At 48.3% G+C, this 13,191-nt stretch overlaps 1 pseudogene across 1 annotated transcript; it reads right to left on the reverse strand.

Moving 5' to 3' along the window:
* Window positions 1-6,715: 6,715 nt before the first annotated feature.
* On the reverse strand, window positions 6,716-7,659 carry LOC309550841 (annotated as a pseudogene). The gene is made up of 2 exons: window positions 7,272-7,659; window positions 6,716-7,180 (listed from the first exon to the last, which is right to left on the reverse strand). The product of its transcript is annotated as an uncharacterized misc_RNA (transcript).
* Window positions 7,660-13,191: the final 5,532 nt, after the last annotated feature.

Genomic DNA, 13,191 nt, shown 5'->3' on the forward strand with positions numbered 1-13,191 from the left:
AAAGCAGGCCCAAACCATGATGCTGCCACCACCATGTTTGACAGTGGGGATGGTGTGTTCAGGGTGATGAGCTATGTTGCTTTTACGCCAAACATAACGTTTTGCATTGTTGCCAAAAAGTTTGATTTTGGTTTCATCTGACCAGAGCACCTTCTTCCACATGTTTGGTGTCTCCCAGGTGGCTTGTGGCAAACTTTAAACAACACTTTTTATGGATATCTTTAAGAAATGGCTTTCTTCTTGCCACTCTTCCATAAAGGCCAGATTTGTGAAGTATACGACTGATTGTTGTCCTATGGACAGAGTCTCCCACCTCAGCTGTAGATCTCTGCAGTTCATCCAGAGTGATCATGGGCCTCTTGGCTGCATCTCTGATCAGTCTTCTCCTTGTATGAGCTGAAAGTTTAGAGGGACGGCCAGGTCTTCGTAGATTTGCAGTGGTCTGATACTCCTTCCATTTCAATATTATCGCTTGCACATTGCTCCTTGGGATGTTTAAAGCTTGGGAAATCTTTTTGTATCCAAATCCGGCTGTAAACTTCTCCACAACAGTATCTTGGACCTGCCTGGTGTGTTCCTTGTTCTTCATGATGCTCTCTGTGCTTTAAACGGACCACTGAGACTATCACAGTGCAGGTGCATTTATACGGAGACTTGATTACACACAGGTGGATTCTATTTATCATCATTAGTCATTTAGGTCAACATTGGATCATTCAGAGATCCTCACTGAACTTCTGGAGAGAGTTTGCTGCACTGAAAGTAAAGGGGCTGAATAATTTTGCACGCCCAATTTTTCAGTTTTTTATTTGCTAAAAAAGTTTGAAATATCCAATACATGTCGTTCCACTTCATGATTGTGTCCCACTTGTTGTTGATTCTTCACAAAAAATTACAGTTTTATAGTTATAACTTTTTCTTTGAAAGCTGAAATGTGGCAAAAGGTCGCAAAAATTCAAGGGGGCCGAATACTTTTGCAAGGCACTGTATGTGTTTATCAGATGAAGGGGGATCCAGGGGGAGCCTCCGTTCTGCTCTCTCCTTTACAATAAAGTCTCCTCTTACCCAGGGATGCGAGGGGCGGCTGATTCTCCATCATGATGTCCTTGTAGAGATCCTTGTGTCCTTCTAAGAATCCTCCGCACCTCTCTGGTCAGGTCTGTGTTTTACTAATAGAAATAAGAATGATATCATGTGACCTCCCAGAATTCTCCTCACCTCTCTGGTCAGGTCTGGGCTTTATTAATAGAGATAAGAGCGATGTCATGAGAGACGCGAGAGAAAGAAAGGAGGCAGCATTGGTGAAGAGTGGGGGACAGAAGCGTCAAATATGGGGTGTGAGGAGTGGAGATCTGCAATGTTGAATAAGGGAATGAGGAGTGGGGTACAATAGTGTCAGTGGGTGTTGTGGAATATAGGTGAGCAGTGTGGGAAGGGGGGGGTGAGGAGAGAGGAACAACAGTGTTAAATGGGGGGTAGCGGTGTTAGATGGGGGGTGAGGAGCGGGGGTCAGCGGTGTTAGATGGTGGTGAGGAGCGGGGGACAGCGGTATTAGATGGGGGTGAGGAATGGGGGACAGCGGTGTTAAAATTAGGGGGTGAGGAGTGGGGGCCCAGTTGGTGTTGGGGCAGAGGACGGGATTAATGTTAGTAGTGACGAGGGAGGAAAGCTGCTGAATATTTCCAGATGTGAGTGTCGGGGGCACCCCGAGCTCTGCCTCTTCCCCAGATAGATTATGAGTACCTCGGCTCTGCCTGGTGAGGGCGCTACAGGAGAGCTGGAGGAAGTTTTGTTGCTCATCCTACTTATGTGATTTCACCGGGGGACTGCAATCTGATTCTCAGTGTTATGCGTTCCTCTGTTTCTGTTCCCCCGGCATAAAAACGGAAGGAGAAAATTTTCTTTATGTAATTAAAGATTATATATAGAAAATAATATCTTATTACCTCCTCTGCTGCCACTTCCAGCTACATCTCCTCTCTACTTCCTCCCGACTCGCCTCTGAAATTCCTATTTATATCTGACATCACTTCCTCTGTGGACCTACATCACTTCCTGTCAGTAGCTTACATCTTTTCCTGTCTGTGCGTTCCATCTGAGAGAAGTCAGGTCACCACCTTGTGGACCATATTGTAAGGTGACCAGATTTTTAAAATGAAATCAGGGGACATATTTGTGTTTTTTTGGCAAATGGTAAACTATTTTATAAGCATATTTCCTTGAAATGATCTATGCAGTGTATGTGGGATGTGTTTATGGAATGATTGTATGATATATATGTTATTTCTCACATTTCATCCATGAGATAGAAAAAAAGGATAAAGATTATTTTTAGAATTTTTTGGGACGGGGCTACCAAATGTTAGGAAGATAAGATAGAGGAAAAACTTGGAGGGGGGGGGGGGGATGGGGCGTCTAAATTCAAATCTAATCTGGGCAGGAGTGATGGTGTCACCCTCTCTGCAAAAGGTAAGAAATACTGCAGAGCTGCAATGTGTAAATAGTGGTGAAACCCCCGATATATAATCATAATAAAATGTAAAATATGCACATTAATTGTACTATTTATTGTGATTATATATGGGGGGAGGGGGGGTCACCACTATTTGCATATTGCAGCTCTGCGATATTTCTTACCTTTTGCAGAGAGGGTGACACCATCACTACTATATTGTAATACATTGGTTGATTTGCACTGGATATTCATTTATAGGTTTTACCATTATAAGTCCATTTGTAGAATTTTATAGATGAAGTGTAGGGCAGTGCAGCATTTTTTGGCTTTTTATTGTTGCACGTTAGATGAGGGAACCGATAACAAGATTCTTTTATTGCTTTTCAGATTTTTTTAGTTGCATGGTAGTTGTTTTACTTGATTTGTTATGTCCCCTGTGGACAGGTAACCAGTGGCCCTGCATATTGGTGGTCAGTGTGCCCCTGTATGCTGGTGGTCCGTGTGCCCCTGTATGCTGGTGGTCAGTGTGCCCCCTGTATGCTGATGGTCAGTGTGCCCCCTGTATGCTGGTGGTCAGTGTGCCCCTGTATGCTGGAGGTCAGTGTGCCCCTGTATGCTGGTGGTCAGTGTGCTCCCTGTATGCTGGTGGTCAGTGTGCCCACTGTATGCTGGTGGTCAGTGTGCCCCCTGTATGCTGGTGGTCAGTGTGCCCCCTGTATGCTGGTGGTCAGTGTGCCCCCTGTATGCTGGTGGTCAGTGTGCCCCCTGTATGCTGGTGGTCAGTGTGCCCCCTGTATGCTCTTGGTCAGTGTACCCCCTGTATGCTGGTGGTCAGTGTGCTCCCTGTATGCTGGTGGTCAGTGTGCCCCCTGTACGCTGGTGGTCAGTGTACCCCCTGTACGCTGGTGGTCAGTGTACCCCCTGTATGCTGGTGGTCAGTGTGCCCCCTGTATGCTGGTGGTGTGTGCCCCTGTATGCTGGTGGTCAGTGTGCCCCCTGTATGCTGGTGATCAGTGTGCCCCCTGTATGCTGGTGGTCAGTGTGCCCCCTGTATACTGGTGGTCATTGTGCCTCCTGTATGCTGGTGCTACATGCAGGGTGCAGGAGGATTCTACATGCAGGAAGATTCTATGTGCAGGTGCAGGAGGATGCCACGTGCAGGAGGACACCATGTGCAGGGTCCAGAAGGACACCATGTGCAGGGTTCAGGAGGACGCCACGTGCAGGGTTCAGGAGGACGCCACGTGCAGGGTCCGGGAGGACGCCACGTGCAGGGTTCAGGAGGACGCCACGTGCAGGGTTCAGGAGGACGCCACGTGCAGGGTTCAGGAGGACGCCACATGCAGGATTCAGGAAGATGCTACATGCAGGGTTCAGGAAGATGCCACGTGCAGGGTTCGGGAGGATGCCACGTGCAGGGTTCGGGAGGATGCCACGTGCAGGGTTCAGGAGGATGCTAAGTGTGGGTTCAGGAGGATGCTAAGTGCAGGGTTCAGGAGGGCTTTTTGGGGACCAGTGACACCAATACAGTGAAAAAGATATAAAAGAAATATGCACTGTCACTGTACTAATGACACTGGCAGGGAAGGGGTTAACAAAGGGTTAAATGTGTTTCTAGGGAGTGCTTACTCACAGTGGGGGAGGTGCTTTAACTGTGGGAAGGCAGAGATCTGTGTTCCTGCTAAGCAGAAACACAGAGGAAGCTACGGTTGCCACCTTTTTTTAAGCCAAATCCGAACACTTTAGCTGCGCACGGCAACATTTATTTTTAAGGGGGAACGCTGCAGATTCTGATGTAAAGGGGAACTCTAATATAAGGGGGTTTCTGCTCACCAAACCTCCCACATACATCAGAGTTCCTAGCGTTCCCTCTTTAATTAGGGTTCCGAAAGCCCCCCTTACATCAGTGTCTATATGGCACCCCTTAAATCTTACCTTAGGGTACTCACTCACTTGGAGGCAGGAGAAAGAAGGGAGAGCGGGCGGAGACTTCAGTCATAGACATTGGATGGTGAGCTCATTCACCCTGAGGATGGAGGCTCAGGCATCAAAGCCTTTCATCCACTGTGTATCTGCCAGTTGCTGAGCTTCAAACGTTCAGCCCACACATCCCTTTCCTGAGGCACAGAACGCCAGGGATTGGAGTGTGGGTGGGCAGACAGATAGGAAGGGGTGGGAGGAGGAGGAGTAGATCAAGCCCTTTCTCCTCTCCTGTCTGTGTATGGGGGTGAGGCCGGTGTGAACATCTATGCACTCAGGGGTTGTGCTACTTGGTTACTTGGGGAGCCACAGTCCATTTTGAATATTGTGTCTGGTATTCAGGTGACCCGAAACCCAAACACATGATTAAAAACCCGAACTGTCTGGGTGAATCCCGGATGGGTGACAACCCTACAGGAAGTGCCAGCTAGTGTAGTTTTGGGGTTAAAGGGTTTTAGTAGCAAAGGATTAAAAACACTCCAAAGAGATAAGATATACAAGTGCTTATCTGGTGGCAGAGTCTGTGGATGTGGATCCTCCTATAACCGTCCTGCAGGACCGCTATCACCTATTCCAGCTGCTGAGCAGAGAGATGGCTGGCTTGGGAGCCTGGAGGAGCCAGTGTGGAAGACACAGCGGAAGTGACGTCACCGGAAGGATAGGAGGTACCAGATGAGAAGAGAAGCAAGGCTACGCATGCAGAGTATTTTGCTCCTTCTACAGGCCTTTCCTCTTAGTCTATACAGAACCAGTCACAACTCTGAGGACAGCGGCCGCAGGTGGTCCCATGCATTCCTTTATTGTACCCCCATAACCAAAGACCAGTGGCATTTTATGGAATACCCTCTACCCTGATCATTGGTATTTTTAAATATTTATTCCTGGCTGGACTATATATAATCTCTGTGCGCCAGTATCTCCTTCCTCCATTAGCAGAAACACAGGATCTCCATCTTCCCTACTAACAGAACCGTGATCTGCCTTGTTTACTTTGGCAGACCAGTGTTCTGCCTCGGGAATGATTGCTGGGTGCCGGTGGACATCATGTCCTCTGGACCTGCTGATTGACTCTCGCTGTGTCCAGCGGGAGCTGAGTGCCAGCAGCATGCATTGACGTCTCAGACCCGAAAATGCAGATGATGTAGAGGTACGTGATTCTGTGCCCAATGGCCACCCTGCTGCAGTACATGTATGTGGGTGGACCAAAAATAAGTCTCTCTGATAAAGAGAGAAGCTATGACCTGGTGGATTGCATGCAGAACTCCTGGGCTTAGAGGAGGACATTCAGGGCTTAAGATTGAAGATGTGGTGGATGTCTCCTTTTGGTTTGGGAACTGTGGACAGAGAAGAACTCCTGGAACTCTTCTGGCCTTAGCTCAGTGAGATAGAGTTTGGAAGACTAATGTCATAGACAGGTTAGGGCTTTAGAAAAGGCCTCCAATGGCTGTCAATGTGGTGCCTTCTCCACTCTCCATCTCACTAATAAAACCCCAATGGATGACTCTCTATGAACTGATCACATTCCAATCACCGATCATCTAATCATTGGTAAAAAAGAAGACTCGGCACAGAATATTGTACGAAGAGTTTTTATCGTACAAGATCAGAATAAGCGATTACCACACAGTAAATGATATGAATAAAATAAAGCTTAAATTTTTTATAATATAATTAACAAATGTGTCAAATGTATTAATAATCATACATTGGTTGGACCAATAAAAAGCCGGCTACTTCAATAAATTAAGATCATGTATTGTCATGATTTCCTGCCAACCCCACAGCGGGTCAGAGGGCGATGCAGGTGTAAACCAACCCCGAGTGGACTGTGGTGGTTTCACATTTGTTTATGGACTAAACAGTTCCACCCATTACAATCCAGCGTCCATTTCCCGTAGTACCAGCAGGGGGCGCACTCTGATGTTTCATTATATTTCCTTTATTAGTAAACTTTACCGCACTCTGAACATGAAAATGGAGCCTCTAATATAAGTGTGAATTCTTTGCTGTTTGAAACGTACATAAGGAGTGAAACATTTCCCGCACACTGAACATGAAATAGGATGCTCGCCCGTATGATCTTTCTGGTTTCTAAGAAATAAACTTTTTTTTGGAAAACATTTCCCGCACTTGAAACATTAAAAAGGGCGCTCACCTGTGTATAAGTAGGTGCTCTTACTTAAAACGTTTCCCACGCTCTGCACAAGATTAGAGAGGCTCGCCTGAATGAACTTTCTGGTGTAAACATTTGAGCGCAAAATAATTCCCGCACTCTGAACATTAACAGGGAGGCTCACCTGTGTGTATTCTTTGATGGCTAAGGTTTCCTTTATGATTAAAACATTTCCTGCACTCTGAACATGAAAACGGTCGTTCCCCTGTGTATTCTCTGGTGCCTAAGAAGGCATGTTTTGTGACTAAAACATTTCCCGCATTCTGAACATGAATAGGGAAGCTCACCTGTGTGAATTCTCTGATGGCTAAGAAGGTTGCTTCTACAATTAAAACATTTCCCGCACTCTGAACATGAATAGGGAACATCACTTGTGTGTATTCTCTGATGGCTAAGAAGGCTACTTCTATGATTAAAACATTTCCCGCACTCTGAACATGAATAGGGACGCTCACCTGTGTGTATTCTCTGATGGCTAAGAAGGCTACTTCTATGTTTAAAACAATTCCCGCACTCTGAACATGAATAGGGACCCTCACCCGTGTGTATTCTCTGATGGCGAAGAAGGGTTCCTGTATTATTAAAACATTTCCCGCACTGTAAACATGAATAGGGACGCTCCCGTGTGTATTTTCTGGTGCTGAATAAGGTTTCCTTTCTGACTAAAACATTTCCCGCACTGTAAACATGAATAGGGATGCTCCCCTGTGTGTATTCTCTGGTGCCGAAGAAGGTTTCCTTTCAGACTAAAACATTTCTCGCACTCTGAACATGAATAGGGAAGGTCACCTGCGTGTATTCTCTGATGGATAAGAAGACTTCCTTTCTGAGTGAAACATTTCCCGCACTCTGAACATGAATAGGGACGCTCACCTGTGTGTATTCTCTGATGGCTAAAAAGGGTTTCTTTACGACTGAAACATTTCCTGCACTCTGAACACGAATAGGGACGCTCACCTGTGTGTATTCTCTGGTGCTCTAGAAGGTTTCCTTTTTGACTAAAACATTTCCCGCACTCAGAACATGAATAGGGAAGGTCCCCTGTGTGCATTCTCTGATGGCTAAGAAGGCTTCTTTTCAGTTTAAAACATTTCCCGCACTCAGAACATAAATAGGGACGCTCTCCTGTGTGAATTATCTGGTGCTGAAGAAGGTTTCTTTTATTTTTAAAACATTTCCCACACTCTGAACATGACAATGAATTCTCTCCTGTATGAACCCCTTTATGGTATAAAGAAGATCCCCTGAGATGAGATGGTTTCCCGCACCCGTCGGCACTGTCAGATATTAGAGGACTATGTGAAGTATCAGGAGATTCCAATGATCTCCTCCAATGGTGAGGTCTGTCATGTATATTATGAGGAACGGGATTTACTTCTGGAGAAGATGCCATGTCATTATCTTCTGTAGTCACATCTTCCTCCGATGTCCTTCTATTTCCACCACAGAGTCCGTCTGTCAGAAGACAAGAAAAATTACCAAGAGTTTTCCACACTCATATACACTGCTCAACACTTTATAATCAGAGTATAGCATCAAGTCAGGGAAACTCCTGGGATATTCATCTGGTCAGTGAAGTAGCAGAGGGGGTTGTTACCAACAGGTGCACTAGATGGGCAACAATGAGACGACCTCCAAAACAGGAATGGTTTTACAGGTGGAGGCCACTGACATTTTTCCCTACTCCTCTTTTCTGAGTGTTTGTCACTAGTTTTGCATTTGGCTGGGGTCAGTGTCACTACTGGTAGCATGAGGCCATACCTGGACCCTATAGAGGTTGCACAGGCAGTCCAACTCCTCCAGGATGGCCCATCAATACCTCCCATTGCCAGAAGGTTTGCTGTGTCGCCCAGCACAGTCTCAGGAGAATGGAGGTGATTCCAGGAGACAGGCAGTTACTCTAGGAGAGCTGGACAGGGCCATAGAAGGTCCTTAACCCATCAGCAGGACCAGTATCTGCTCCTTTGTGCAAGGAGGAACAGGATGAGGACTGCCAGAGCCCTACAAAATGACCTCCAGCAGGACACTGGTGTGAATGTCTCTGACCAAACAATCAGAAACAGACTTCATGAGGGTGGCCTGAGGGCCTGACGTCCCCTAGTGGGCTCTGTGCTCACTGCCCGGCAATGTGGAGCTCCATTGGCATTTGTCATTGAACCCCAGAATTGGCAGCTCCATCACTGGCACCCTGTGCTTTTCACAGATGAGAGCAGGTTCACCCTGAGCACATGTGACAGACGTGAAAGGGTCTGGAGAAGCTGTGGAGAACATTATGCTGACTGTAACATCGTTCAGCATGACCGGTTGGGTGGTGGGTCAGTGATGGTCTGGGGAGGCGTATCCATGGAGGGACGCACAGACCTCTACAGGCTAGACAATGACACCCTGACTGCCATTAGGTTTTGGGATGAAATCCTTGGACCCATTGTCAGACTATATGCTGGTGCAGTGGGTCCTGGGTTCCTCCTGGTGGACAACAATGCCTGGCCTTATGTGGTGAGAGTATGCAGCCAGTTCCTGGAGGATTAAGGAATTGATACCATTGAATGGCCCCCACGCTCGCCTGACCTAAATCCAATAGAACCACTTTGGGACATTCTGTTTCAGTCCATTCGATGCCGCCAGGCTGGACCTCAGTCTGTTCAGGAGCTCAGTGATGCCCTGGTCCAGATCTGGGAGGAAATACCCCAGGACACCATCTGTCGTCTCATTAGGAGCATGCCCCGACGTTGTCAGGCATGCATACAAGCACATGGAGGCCATACACACTACTGAGGACCATTCTGAGTTGCTGCAATGACATTTCACCAAAATGGACTCGCCTGCTGCATTATTTTTTCACTTTGATTTTCGGGGTGTCTTTGAGTTCAGCCCTCTGTAGGGTGATAATTTTCATTTCCATCAAACTATGTGGCATCCTTTCCTTCCTAACACATTACCCAGTCCATACCAGTATAGACCCTAACACATTACCCAGTCCATACCAGTATAGATCCTAACACATCATTACCCACTCCATACCAGTATAGATCCTAACACATTACCCAGTCCATACCAGTATAGATCCTAACACATTACCCAGTCCATACCAGTATAGATCCTAACACATTACCCAGTCCATACCAGTATAGATCCTAACACATTTCCAAATCCATACCAGTATAGATCCTAACACATTACCCAGTCTATACCAGTATAGATCCTAACACATTACCCAGTCTATATCAGTATAGATCCTAACATATTACCCAGTCCATACCAGTATAGATATCCAGTATGATGTTTTTCTGGGTGCAATCACAACACCAAACTATGACAACTAACCAGATCAATGATACCACCCAACCAAACATCACTAAGTAAGCTTTAACCCATTCTTGCATAATTACCCGAGCTGATATCTGGAGACGTTTCTTCCTCTTTAACTGCGTCCATCATCCCAACCTCCTCTGTAAAATGCTGATCACCCCTCACATACGTCTTTTCCTTTATAACCTCAATTTGTACATTTATCAGATCTTCATCCTAAACCAACAAAATGGCAGAAATAATATTAAATACAAAAAAAATAATAATAGAAGAATGATATCTCTTAGGGCTTGGGATCACTTTCCTACATTCTCATCTACCTGATGATGGTGGGGGATGGTGTGATCTTCCTGTGTGGAATCCCGGGAATACGGAGGACGGGGACATCTCTCTGGTGGATTTCTGTAACTGGATGACTCCACCATGGTGTCCTGGTACTGCTTTCTGCGACCTATTGGAAACTCTGCCTCTTCCATTACAAAAACCTCACCATCCTCCACTTTTATCTCTTCTTTAATGTTGACCTGTGTGGAATCCCGGGAATACAGAGGACGGGGACATCTCTCTGGTGGGTTCCCATTACTGGATCCATCTGTAGGAAACACACACACTGACTGAATACATTGTTTCTATGTGTTTATCAGATGATGGGGGATCTAGGTGGACCCTCCCTACTGCTCTCTCCTTTACAATAAAGTCTCCTCTTACCCGGGGATGTGCGGGGCGGCTGATTCTCCATCATGATGTCCTTGTAGAGATCCTTGTGTCCTTCTAAGAATCTTCTGAGAATGCTCCTCACCTCTCCGGTCAGGTCTGTGTTTTACTAATAGAGATAAGAGCGATATCATGAGAGAAGTGAGAGAAAGCAAGGTGGCAGCATTGGGTCTGGGTGAAGAGTGGGGGACAGAAGCGTTAAATATGGGGTGTGAGGAGTGGAGATCTGCAATGTTGAATAAGGGAATGAGGAGTGGGGGACAACAGTGTCAGTGGGGGTTGTGGAATATAGGTGAGCAGTGTGGGAAGGGGGATAAGGAGAGGGGAACATCAGTGTTGGATGAGGAATGAGAAGTAGGGAACATGGGTGATAGATGGGGGTGAGGAATGGGGGACAGCAGTGTTAGATGGGGGGTAGCGGTATTAGATGGGGGGTGAGGAGCAGGGGGACACTGGTGTTAGATGGGGGCCCAGTTGGTGTTGGGGCAGAGGACGGGATTAATGTTAGTAGTGACGGGGGGCGTGGTCTGACCTCGCATGGAGATGGCTGCCTGATCCCTGCGCTCCCGCCGCTACGGACACCAGCCTCAATCAGCTAGAGAGATTATGCCGTTTTACAGCCCGACAACGATGGGATCCACCTCCCGGGCTTCCTCCGCCACCCGCTCGCGCTCGCCGAGGGACACAGGGGCTCGGCTGAGCCAAAGCATCCCCGAACTGTTCCGGACCCAGGGGACAAACATGGCGCTCACAGGCAGCGTGGCGCCCTCCTCCACTCAAACCCCGCAGCCTGCTCGCTCCTATGCCGCCGCTGCAGCCTCGGGCAACGATCCACCCGTCATGCAGACCCCCCTTCCTCCCTCGGTAACGATGGCAGACCTCAGGATGATCGCAGCCGACATCAAGGACACCCTGGGCTCGGCGATCCAAGACCTAAGGGAGGAGATGAGGAGCCTGACCGGCCGAGTGCAGACCATGGAAACAGTCACAGCACAGCATGACAGAGTGCTGCGGTCTGTCACACGTGCGGTGGATTCTCACTCCCTGCAGCTTAGGGAGCTTCAGTGGCACATGGACGACCTGGATAATCGGGGTAGGCGTCACAATCTGTGGGTACGTGGTCTCCCCGAATCTGTGGAACCCGACATGGTCGCCCCTGCTGTCACAGGTATCTTTAACACCCTTCTTGATCGCCCCATGCAATCCCCCATAGATATGGAGCGGATACATCGTGCTCTCCGCCCGAGGGGAAGGGATGGCGATCCTCCCAGGGACGTGGTCTGTTGCCTGGTGGACTACAAGCTGAAGGAAGAGATACTGAGAAAGGCCAGGAACAGGGCTAACCTGGAACATGAAGGTGCTGCCATTCACATATATCAGGACCTCTCCAGCATAACCTTGCAGCACCGAAGAGATCTGCGTCCCCTGCTGGAGGCCCTGAGGCTGAAGGGGATACCTTTATAAATGGAAGTTCCCTTTCTGCCTGTCAGCCACCGTGCAAGGCCGCACGGCTCTCTTGAGGGTCCCGGAGGAACTTCCGCACTTCTGTGCCGCCATGGGGCTCCCGCTAATCGATGTCCCTAACTGGTACGCTGCATTCCGTGGGGGTCCCCCAGCTGCACCAACGCCCAGAGAGGAACCTATGGAGGCTCATGATTCCCGCTTCAGGCGCCCTCGTTCACCCTCACCGCTCCGGCCCCTCGTGGCTTTGCAGATACCGCCCTTGGCGGCAAGTCCCACAAAACCTCCCAAGCAAAGGAAACCCCGCCAAGGAGACTGATGGTCGGGACTCCCGTGATCGTCTGGCAAGTATCACTGTTGTTCACAATGTATGTTCCCTTGCCTTTTCCTTGATATCCCGCTGTTTACTGGATTGGCCACTTTCCCCCCCTTAAACATGGAGCACACGTGTGTTTGTTGTTGTATTATCCCATGTTTTGGCTGACTTTGACTTGCCCTGCCTCCACTCCACGTGCCTAGCCAAAGTGCCTTGTGATCCTCCTCGGACTGCTCCCTGACTCAACGCTTCTGCATTGCCCGGCACCCCTATGTTCTAACTGTCCCGCCCTCCTGTCCACTGAACGCAGCTGTCTGCCCACCCATGCTTGACGGGGTCGGGCGGTCAGCCCCCCCCCCTCCCTATTCCCCCCCCCCCCGGCTCAGTCACGTTGCCGCATGGATCTCGCCTCACGGCATACGCAGCAATATGGTCCCCTATGTGCCTTACCTGTTCGTGCCATATGCTGCTCAATGGTCGCCTTGCCTCTGTTGGACTTCCATATACTGTTATGCCCCCCCGGTTACCACAGCCTAGTGGTTATGGACCTTACAGGCGTCCTGACTGTTGCGGTACTATGTGTGGCACGGATTACTTTTGCACTGGGTGGGGTTGGGGAGGGGTGGGTTTTGGGTTTTTGGTTTTTGATCTTTTGGTTTTTGGTTCTCATCAGGCATGCCAGGTGTGCCCTACACGGGAGGTCCGTAGGTTAAGGTAGCGCTGCTGGCAACAGCAAGGTTGCACATTTCAATGTATCTCAATGTTTATCATACTGTGTTGCTG

This window comes from Pelophylax lessonae (genome assembly GCF_965119305.1).
Source record: "Pelophylax lessonae genome assembly, chromosome: 1".
In the NCBI taxonomy this organism is placed as follows: domain Eukaryota; kingdom Metazoa; phylum Chordata; class Amphibia; order Anura; family Ranidae; genus Pelophylax; species Pelophylax lessonae.